Source organism: Terrapene carolina, unplaced genomic scaffold (genome assembly GCF_002925995.2).
Source record: "Terrapene carolina triunguis isolate 2854851 unplaced genomic scaffold, T_m_triunguis-2.0 Scaffold695, whole genome shotgun sequence".
NCBI classification, from domain to species: domain Eukaryota; kingdom Metazoa; phylum Chordata; order Testudines; family Emydidae; genus Terrapene; species Terrapene triunguis.
The window spans coordinates 1,043,168-1,053,356 of NW_020665046.1; the positions used below are offsets into that span (position 1 = coordinate 1,043,168).

General features: G+C 59.0%; 1 protein-coding gene across 1 annotated transcript in view; it reads right to left on the minus strand.

The window, feature by feature from the left end:
• Positions 1 to 10,189, minus strand: part of LOC112117196 (mitochondrial import inner membrane translocase subunit TIM16) — a 176,483-nt gene that overhangs the window by 30,455 nt on the left and 135,839 nt on the right. The window lies entirely within an intron of this gene.

The window sequence follows — 10,189 nt, forward strand, 5'->3', positions numbered from 1 at the left end:
TGCATCCCGGGACCCCAGGCTGAATGAGGGACCCACACAGCTAACCCGCTGCACCCCGGGACCCCAGGCTGAATGAGGCAACGTCCCCAGAGCCACCGTTGGTTTCAGCCCCGCACTGCAACAGGGCAAAGCATCGCAACGCACGTCTGCTATGTGTGGGAATGGCGCCGGGGTCACTCCAGTGCAATGCAGCAGTGACTGAGCTCAGCTGGTGCCAAAGGGCACCAAGAAACAGGCACCTCCTTGCCAGCCCCAGCTAGCTCACAAATAGCCACTGTCTGGGCGTGCCCATTCCGTTCTTAGCTGGGGTCACTGGCTGGGGCCCGGACTGTCCTGGTGCCATGATTTGCACCAGGGCAAAGACACTACCTGCCAGGAAGGGGGCATCTCACGTTCCCCTGGCACCAGTGTACCCGGCCACCCAAGGGGCAAGGCAGGGCACAGCTGGCCTCTGGCTCACATGTTCCCACCAAGCTGTTGTGTTTGGGCATCTGACAGCACCCTCCAAACAGCTCTGTGGTTAATTAAAGAGCCAGATCCGAGGGCCAGCGCAGATGGGGGCTGACCTTCCCCCTCCCTCAGCAAACCATCTCCCGGGGGCCAGGCTCCTGGAGAGAGCCCCTGGAGCTGCAAAGGCCACTGGCCTGATTGGCAGCCCAGAGGGGCTGGAGGTAGCACACACACCTTGCTCCAACCCAGCAGGGAGATCGCTCCTCGGGCAGTCCCCGCGTTAAACACAGATGCAGCCTGGCTTCACTATTTGTACATCTGAAACTGGGAAGCCGTCCCAGGAGAGATCTGGGTGAGAATCTGGCAGCTCTTCCTCTCCATTCCCCTGCTCTGAGCTTCCCTCTCTCCCAAGAAGCCTGGCATGAAGCTTGCTGGGCTAACCAGCCAGCCAAGAGATGGCCTGGCGATGCTGGGGAAGTTGGGTCCCTTGCTTAGCACCCCCTGCCAGGCATTGATGGGCCTGCGCTAACAGAGCCACCAAAAAAACCAGTGTGCAGGGGACCAGGGAAAGAGGTTAGATGAGATGGGGTGGTTGGGGGGTCACGACCCATTCCAGATCACACGCACTGGATGTTGTCTGAAGACTGCAGGGGCGAGCCAGTCGCCAACCGGGTCCCCCGTCACCAGGGAAATCCCGGATCACAAATTGGGATGAAAAGTAGAAAACTTGGAATATTTCATGGAATGAAACATTCTGAAAAATTGTGTTTTGGCCTCATGGACTGGCCACAAGGAAAAGTTTTAATAGCTTCCCATCAAAAATTTCAACCAAACATACGCTCCTGCAACCATTTCATTTCCATCAGCTCAGTGATTTCCAGCAACCCAGCAGAACATCATGGACCATCTTAACAGCTGGGCCAGAACTTCCGAAGATGCCGATCAGAGAGACATAGTCCCCTCCACTCCCAACCCCTCAAGTGAGTTCATCTGACAGCACCTTGATGTCCAGTCGCTGTTCCCTTTCAAACAGCAGCAGGAGAGAAACCCTCTTCGGAGACAGGACCATGTGCCTGTGACCCCACAGACGCTGGCAGGAAGGCCAGGGCAGGGCCCGCAATGATGTTTAACTCACTGTTTGGGTAACGGATTCCATTTCACACTGAGATTGCCCCATCAAGCCTAGAAATCTGGTCTCCATTAAACACGGCAATGCCCCCTGTGACAGGGATCACAATCCAAGTCAGCCAACCAAAGCCCTCCTCAGCAGCCAGCCAACCTTTCTATGGGCTTGCGGACGCACCGGCGAGATTTGTCTCCAGGACGTCCTGCAGCAGTGAGTCCCAGCAGTTAACTCTAGGCAAGAACAAACGCCCTGATGGACTGATTTGGAAATGAGACCCACTTTCCTAATCCCTGCTGGCATCTGAGAACTAGAGACACCAACTCAGACATTTTTTGTTTTGAAAGTTAATGTAAAAAAAAAATCATAGAAGTCATGGCTGTGTCAACCTCAAAGGTTGGCTCCCTCAATATCCCCCGCTCCTGACCTGCAACTCCATCTCCTCACTTCGCTCTGATTATCGTTCCATTCTGCTCCCTGGACCAGCAGAATGTCCCCGGTACCAAGGAGCAGGGCAGATGCTTCTCCAGTGCCCCCTGCTATGCCCCCACTCTCCCAGCACACGCAGCAGGGTGATGCTGCCACAGGCAGGCTCGCAGAGGTAGAGGTGGGAGAGCTTTCAAAGCACTAAGGAGGTGCCAGGGTTGCAGCATGGTGGAACTCCCTGAATAGAGCGACTGGATCAGAACTGTTTTTGCAGAGCAGAACCCAGCCCGCACCACCCAGAGGGGGGCAGGTTCTGTGCCAGGACTCATTCTCACCGTGAGAGGTCAGCGGAGATTCTCCCACCCCTGCCTCCGCACCCGGCTGTGAGAACTCTTTGCAGCACTGTCTACTTTCCCCTGATTTATGGCTTCCCATGTCATAATCCTTTAATATACAACGCCCGGCCTGACGTGTTTACAGTGGCCTCTCCTGGAACCTGTCTGCTGGGAACTCACTGATGCCTGGGAACATCTGCCCCCCGGGCCCTGATTTACAGGCCGGTGGGATCCAGTCGCAGCTCCCCCCTGGTCTGGGGCTCCTGCACTGAGCCACACCCAGGGCTGGGCTGCAGCAGGTTCCCGTCCCCCACTGCTGCCTCTGACTGCTTGGCACACGCTGCCTCCGCATCCAGGTACCTGCTCCAGTGAAACGCTCGCATGGCCCGGAGAACGCCCCAGGTGCACCTGGGCAGGACCGCCGAGGAGCAGCCGCGCCCCCCGGCCCTGATTGGAAGGTGGCCAAAAATGATTAGTGTCTGATGCTGGCATCTGGGAACTGAGTGTGGCGGGTCTCAGTCCACGTCCCAGCCACCACCAGCCCAGCTGGCACCGAGTGACCCTCTGACGGGCAGCCTCAGCCAAGGCCCAGGAGTGAGCTGGGCATGGAGAGTGGAGGAGAGACCGTCCTCCAGGATGGGCCCCCCATTTCCTGGCCAATCTGGGCTTCCAAGGCAGAGGGACCCCAGCGAGGGTAACTGCTCTCTGCTGGCAACCCCTCCCTGCTCTCCTGGCGCAGAGGAGAGCGCTGCTTCCCCCCGCTTGCTCCCCAGGGACCACCTGGCCCTGAGAGCACCTGGCTCAGCTTCTGCCCACCCCGTGCAGGGCTAGCCAGCCAGATGGACGAGGCCCCGGGGACCAGGACAGCCCCTCTCTCTCCCCCACTTAAGCAGCACCAATGCCAGCATGGAATAGTGCCCGGGGGAGGATCATGGCCATGCCAGGATGGCAGTTTCCAAACATGAGGCGGGGGGCAGAGTTCACTGCTTGGCACCTCCCCACCCCGGCCCAATTGCAGCCCGGACTCCACAGTCTCTCCATGCTGGGGCTGCTCCTGCCTCTGCAGCTACAGACCGAGCAGCTGGGTGAAAAAGCCCAAGCAAGGCGCCTGACGTGGGCAGCCGGCAGCCCTGCGGGAACAGGCCCAGTGTGGGATTCCCAATGGCCTGGCCCAACAGGCCCAAGGGATCATGTCCCCGGCACAGGGCCCGGAGCATGCACGGTAGGTTTACCTCGCCCCCAGGCCAACAGAGCTCATGGCAGGAACCCCTGGAGCCAAAGCCATGAGAGTGCAGCGCCAGGAGCTCCAGCAGCACAGCACAGCCTCGCACAAGATGGGGTGGCCCTGAAAGCCTCGATAGGCAGGAGTTCCTGGTATCCATTGCTAGCTTGCAGAACCACTGCTAGCACCCTCAGCCATGCTGGGGAGAACGAACAGAGGGGCTAAGAAGGGAAGATGGCCACATTGGTGATGTGGGTGGAGGAGGAATGGGGGGCAGGGACTGCAGGAGGAGGGGATCAGGAAGAGCGAGGAGATCCGGTCACCTAATCCCCCAGGCTCTGGGGGAACTGGACCCTCCTGCCTCCAGGTCTGCTCTGACCAGGTTTGCCCACAGACCAGGCCAGCCCCCCAGGAGACGCAGGTGGGTCCTGCCCTCTGGGCCCAGCATCAGGTGGTCCCTGGAAAGTCATGGAGAAGGAGCTCAGATCTAGCCTGGGCACCGCCTCCTAGCTCCCATGCCCCAGCCAGGCTCAACCCCCAAGGGAGCCTGCCTTGCTGGGCAGGAAGGGGGGGGAGGGGGTTGTTGCGGGGCTGATCCACGCTGGCTGAAAGTCCCCTGGATGCAGACCGGCTAGCTGCCCAGCCCGGGCAGACAGACTCGTGCCGGTAGGGCTCACACCAGCATACTACAGACAGCGTGGGAACCTGGCTGCTACTGTGGAGGCTCGGGCTGCACATCTGAGCTGGGAGCCAAGGTGGGGGGCTGGCTAGAGCCTCTGCACTGCCACAACCTCCACACAGCTGTTTCAGCGTCCGTGTGCCCAGGTTGGGAGGCTCGCTGCCTGCTGCAGTGTAGACGTACCCACGGGGCTCCCCCATCCACTGCACGAGCTTCCAGTGTGCTCCTGACAGCAACTGCCTGTGCCAAGGGCCCCTCCTGCCTTAGCAGTTCCCCGGCACATGGAATTTGCCAGTGTCTCCTTGATACCAGGACCCACGCCCTCCCACAGAGCTCACCGGCGCCTTCCCCGTGCCAGGCTCCCACTCTCAGAGATCACCGGCGCCTCCTCTGTGCCAGGGCTCCTGCATGCCCACGGAGCTCCCTGGCACCTTTCTCCTCCTGAGGGCCACCCACCCATCCCCTGCCCCAGCCCTTCAAGTGGAAAGCTGCTCACCGTGGGTTCCTCTGGGTTGGCAATACCCAGCCCCTGTCCACCGCCAGCCATTGCTTTGGGCCACAGAGCTGGCAAAGAAATGCCCTAAGTGCCAGGGGATCTCAGAGACCTGCTGCCCAGCCCACACCCACCTTGGTGCTGCGCAGCGCTGCAGCTGGATTCACCTGGCACCACCATCACAGAGGCTGTGGGCGCATGATGGGACGTGAGAGCCATCGAACCTGTGGACATCTCAGCCTGTGCCACCCCCCAGCGAGGGCCTGGCACAGGTGCAACAGGGAGAACAACCTCCAGGCGGGGTGGGGAATTGGGGGGAGCCAAGACCCCACTCTACCATGTACCTGCTTCCCACCCTGTTCCCCGGTATATTGCTCACTCCCCACCCCGCCACTGACTGGTCACCCCAGCCTCGCCCCCTGAGGCTTGGGCTGGCTTGCATTGGGGGGCCCTCTGCCTTCAGGCTAGAGGAGTTAGACCAGTGCCATTACCCACCCCCAGTTTGGTGTCCCACAGCTCTGCCCGAACCCCTCAGTCCTGACCCATACCCCCCCGATAGTCCAGCCCTGAGACGCCACACACAGACCTTAGCTTGTCAGCTCGTGGGGCAGAGACTGGCTGCATGTTCAGTGTCCGTACAGCGCCCAGCACATAGGGCCTGGATCCTAGGCACTGCCGTAATATACCTAACAAATGTACAATACCTAGCACTTGGAGGCTGGGGGGAAGGGGGTTAGGCATTACCATAATATACCTAATAAGCATACAGCACCCAGCACAGGGAGTCTGGGGTGCCTAGGCACTACCATAATACACCTAATAAAGGTACAGCAACCACCACAATGGGGTCCTGGGCCATGAGTGGGGCACCTAGACACTACCATAATACACTTAATAAACGTACGGCACCCAGCACAAAGTGGTCCTGGGCCACGACTGAAGTGCCTAGGCACTACCGTAATACACATATGAAACGTACAGCGCCTAGCACGTGGGGCCTTGGGGCACCTAGGCACTACCATAATATACCTAATAAAGATACAGCACCCACCACAATGGGGTCCTATGCCACTACTGGGGCTCCTAGGCACTACCATAATACAAATAACAATGTTTGCCAACACTCCTCAACCCTGCCTGCAGCCCTTCCTGCTGTTCCAATCCTGGGCTCCCTACACACAGCTCTGCCAGCGCCCTTCACTCCTGGTCACCTGGGCACTCACTGGTGCCATTAAGGAAAGGCTGGAGGTGCTGCCCAGTATGGGTTCTTGCATGCAGAAATGCCAAGCAAAGGCAGGCTCCATATCTGAGGCAGAAGGATGTCTCCTTGCCCCTGGGCTGGTGGCATCGCTCCAACAAGTTGAGCTGGACAAACACAGCACTAGACCAGGGAGGGGTTAATGGTCTGTCCTGGATTCAGTGCCCTACCTGCCAGTGTAGGCTGACTGCATGAGGAAGAAGAGGAGAGGAGGCAGGTTTCCAAGCTGGGCTGCTCCGGCAGAGAGCTCTGGACTCTGAGTAGAGGAGCTAGGGGTGGGCTGATCAGCCCCGTGCTGGAACCTTAGAAGCTGCCAGGCCTGGGTAGGTGGCTTGCACTGGACTTTGTCATCTTACTGCTCGAGTGCCAACCCTGCTCAGAGCACCTGGGCCATGCATTAGGGCAGATGAGGAAAATCCCCTGCTCACACCATGGCTCGGCACTAAGGCAGCAAAACACAGACAGAGGCTGTGTTCCACTCCAGAGTAGGCTGCATCTCAGGGGTGGAGGTGGGGGGGGGAGCCATCCCTGCTGCATAGTGTGTAGGATCCTCGGGGTCCTTTGAAACGAACTCAGCAAAACCTCATCCAGCAGCGGCTCCTATGCCCGAGGAGGGGTAGCTCACCAGAGTGCATGCGAGAATGGCCACTGAGCGACCCCCTGAGCTCTTCCTGGACACCTCTGTCCAGTGTGCTCAGGCATTCCGGGGTGCGGAGCGCCCGACTCTCCTACTGACTCCGGCTGGGGCTGTGTGTACTCAGCACATGGGCCCATCAGTCCCTGCTCCTGCCAAACAAGCCTTCGCTGCTTTGGGGAGGGACGGTGCTCCCAGCCCTCCTGAGAGGCTGGGCTTTGGCCTTGGACCACTCCCAGCAGCACCTGCCGAGCCCACCTGGTACCTAGCCACCTGGGATTGGACCCAGCAGCATCCCAGACCTCCACCTGGCCCCCGCCATGGCAGGTCATTCCAAATGCTGGTCGGGAGGAGGAAAGGAACGCTCCTAGCCCACTCCTGCACACAGGGCCGGCTCTAGGTTTTTGGCCACCCCAAGCAAAAAAATTTTTGGCTGCCCCCCACCCCAGCCCTGGGTTCTCTCTTCCCCCCCTGCCACCCCAGCCCTGGGCTCTCTCTTCCCCCCCCCCACCCGCACCCCCTGCCATCCCAGCCCTGGGCTCCCCCCACCAGTGATGACTCTGCCCGCTCCCCCCTCACCTCCAGCCGGTCCGGCGCTGGCAGGGTCGGGGTAAGCAGCGGGGCTCCCGGGCCGCGCCTCAGCCCAGGGTCCCTCCATCCAGGGCTCCCACCTCCAGGACCGGTTGGGACCTGGGAGGGCAGAGCCGGGGGACTGCCCCGGCAGAGGGCTGAGGAGCCGGGGCAGGGTAGCCCCAGAGGCAGCGGAGCCCCGGAGAGCGGGACGCAGGCCCCGCACGACAGCGCCCCACCCTCTATGGCCCCACTGCTGCTTCTGGCCGCCCTGCCACAGTCCCTGGGAAGCTTGGGCCACTTCGCCCAGCCCCGGCTGCAGCGCTGGGGGCAGCCGCCCTGCGGCACCTGCAGGCGGCTCCGTGTGCCCCGTGGGGTGTCCCCCAGCCTGAGTGTCCCCCGCTCGAAGCCTGCCCGGCCCAGCCACAAGGTGTGGGTGCTGCTCCCCCACGGCGTGAACCGCAGCGCCTACAGGGCGCCCCCTGCTGCTGCCAGGGCCGGCTCTAGGCGTTTGCTGCCGGAAGCACAAAAAAAAAATGGCCAGAATGCTGCCCTTGAAAATGTGCTGCCCCAAGCACGTGCTTGGTTTGCTGGTGCCTAGAGCCGGCCCTGCCTGCACACCCCCCAGGTGACAGAAGCTCGGGGGCAGAGAGACACAGCCGCTGCAGAATGGCAGCCTGGTGTATACAAAACCTTCCCCAGCAGCCTGTCAGCCTAGAGCCTTGGACTTCGCCCACTGCACTGTAGGGCCAACGGGGGGATGCTGAAATGGAGAAGGGGCCATTAGCTGGGACGATAAAAGAACAACAAGGCTATAAACCTGGAACAGAGCACGGTTAATCAGCGCCGCTGTTTACCTAAGATAGGGGCAGGGGAGCAAACTAAACACTCAGCTTTAAAGAGAACAAAGGGACAATATATTATTTTCGGCCTGACATTTTTGTGGTTACCCAGGGCAAGGGAGGGAGATAGGCACTGCCAATCTGCACTGGGATTTGACTGGGAAGCTGACCCAGCATTCACTTCCTGTCTCAAACTGCAGCCTGCTATGGTCCAGGCCCCCAGCCCTATGTGGGGGGCACATGAATTGTGTGGCACTGAACCCTCGAGTTGTCTCGTCCCAGGCCAGTCCAGGAGCACTGGTTATTTCTTTAGTTGGATATAAGAGTCCCCCACCGCGCCCGCCCCTGTCACACTCCAATTTCCAGCTGACTCTAACTGCCCTCTGGAGGCTTTTGGAGGGAAGTCAGCTTTAGGTTTGCAGAACCTAGGAGGCATTTTGGGGCTTCTGCCATTAGGAAAGGGGGTGACTGTCTCTGAGCAGGGACCAAGGGGCAAGAAGAGTGAGTTGAATTCCCCAGCCAAGCAAGCCTTGACCGCAATTAACAGCCTGATTTCATGCTACCCCGACACCACCCCCAGCTTGCTTCTATCAGTGGGAGAGGGTTAATTACACTGACAATGAAGGTGCATTGTTAGCCTTCCAAGGTAACATCCTCTTGTGAGGAATGAGACAGGCACAGTACTCGCCAAACAATTGTTTCAGGCTCTCTACAGACTCAGGCAGATGTTACTACATCAGTCATACCTCGCTCACACTTTGCAGGTTACCTTCACCATCATACAGGTTACAGACAATGAACACTTAGAATCTGAAGCTTAATTATGTTATAAATATATAAAGGGAAAAATTCTGGTGATTCAACCCACCAGTTAATCAGAGTATACACAGTGCACTGTTCAACTGCCTCCATGTTCCACCCCAGAGGTGGCTACATTTTAGTGCTGGGTGGAGTGACTCCTGCACCTAGAAAAATCACTTTGGGATCCTACAAAAAATGCAAGACAGAAAGTGAACGACAAACCGGCTTCTGAGTCAGCAAATCCTCTGGCTCTCAAAGCAGGGTCTCAACACAGGCAACGGTTATGGAGCCATTCAGCATCATACTGTTTCTTTTGCTGAGCAACAACACAGGGTGTGCAGGGGAACCACAGGGCACCGGTGAGGGAAGGGCTGTGTGGGTGTGTGGGCATATACTCCGGAGAGATGGTGGAACAGATCCCCCCAACCTGCACGGGGGGGGGGGCTTTTGACAAAGCACAGGGACAGCCCAGGAATTGTCCCACATCTGCAATAGAGCAAGAGGAACCGGCCTACACTCATCTGGGTGCCTACACCATGTCTGCCAGGGGTTGCCTTGGTATTGGGCAGCCAGGGGCATGGGGCACTCGGGGGAAGGGCACTTAAGCCAAGCCACCAGGATCAGCCAGGTAAATGCACCTGTGCTGGCAGCACCTGCTCTGCTGGTTCTGCAGGGAACAGCCCTACCTGGCTAGACCGTGACCATGTTCATTAAGTTCATGGCCTGCTTCCAAAAGGCAGCTACCGCCAATCTGAACAAGGGGCCCGGGGTTGGGGTTCATCTCTAGCTGTGGGGTCCCAGCACCAGGCGCATCCTCCCATTCTTTAAAACAGCCCCTTCGGCTTTCCCCTGCTTTCTCACTGGGGGCACCGCAGAGCTGCTGGGAGGAGGAAGGCAGGGGAAAGCTCTGCTCAAGCAGCCAAGATCCTGCTGCAGAGAGGAAATAAGCAGCCAAGATCCTGCTGCAGAGAGGAAATACGCGAGCTTGCCTCCTCTATGCTGAGCAGCCCAGAGGGGGTGGTCAGAAGCCAAACAAGCGCCAGGCCCACAGTTTGCTTTGTATGGTCCTAGCAGGTACATTTCAATCCGGTTTCGACAGCTATTGGCACGACCAGTTATACAAATATTGCCCATGTTAATCTGGCTGGCATGTGTGCCGAGAGCACTGCCTGCCAGGGCCAGGGCTGGCTACCACAGGCTGCCACGTATTGGCTGGCGCTGCCCAAGCGCCCAGCTACCGCCCAGCATCCTCATGCACAGTCAGTCACTGCTCCTCCTGGCTTCCTTCCCCCACGGCCCGCTCATACGCTCAGATACTGCCATCTGTACTCATAATAAAGGGGTGCTGCTGGGCTG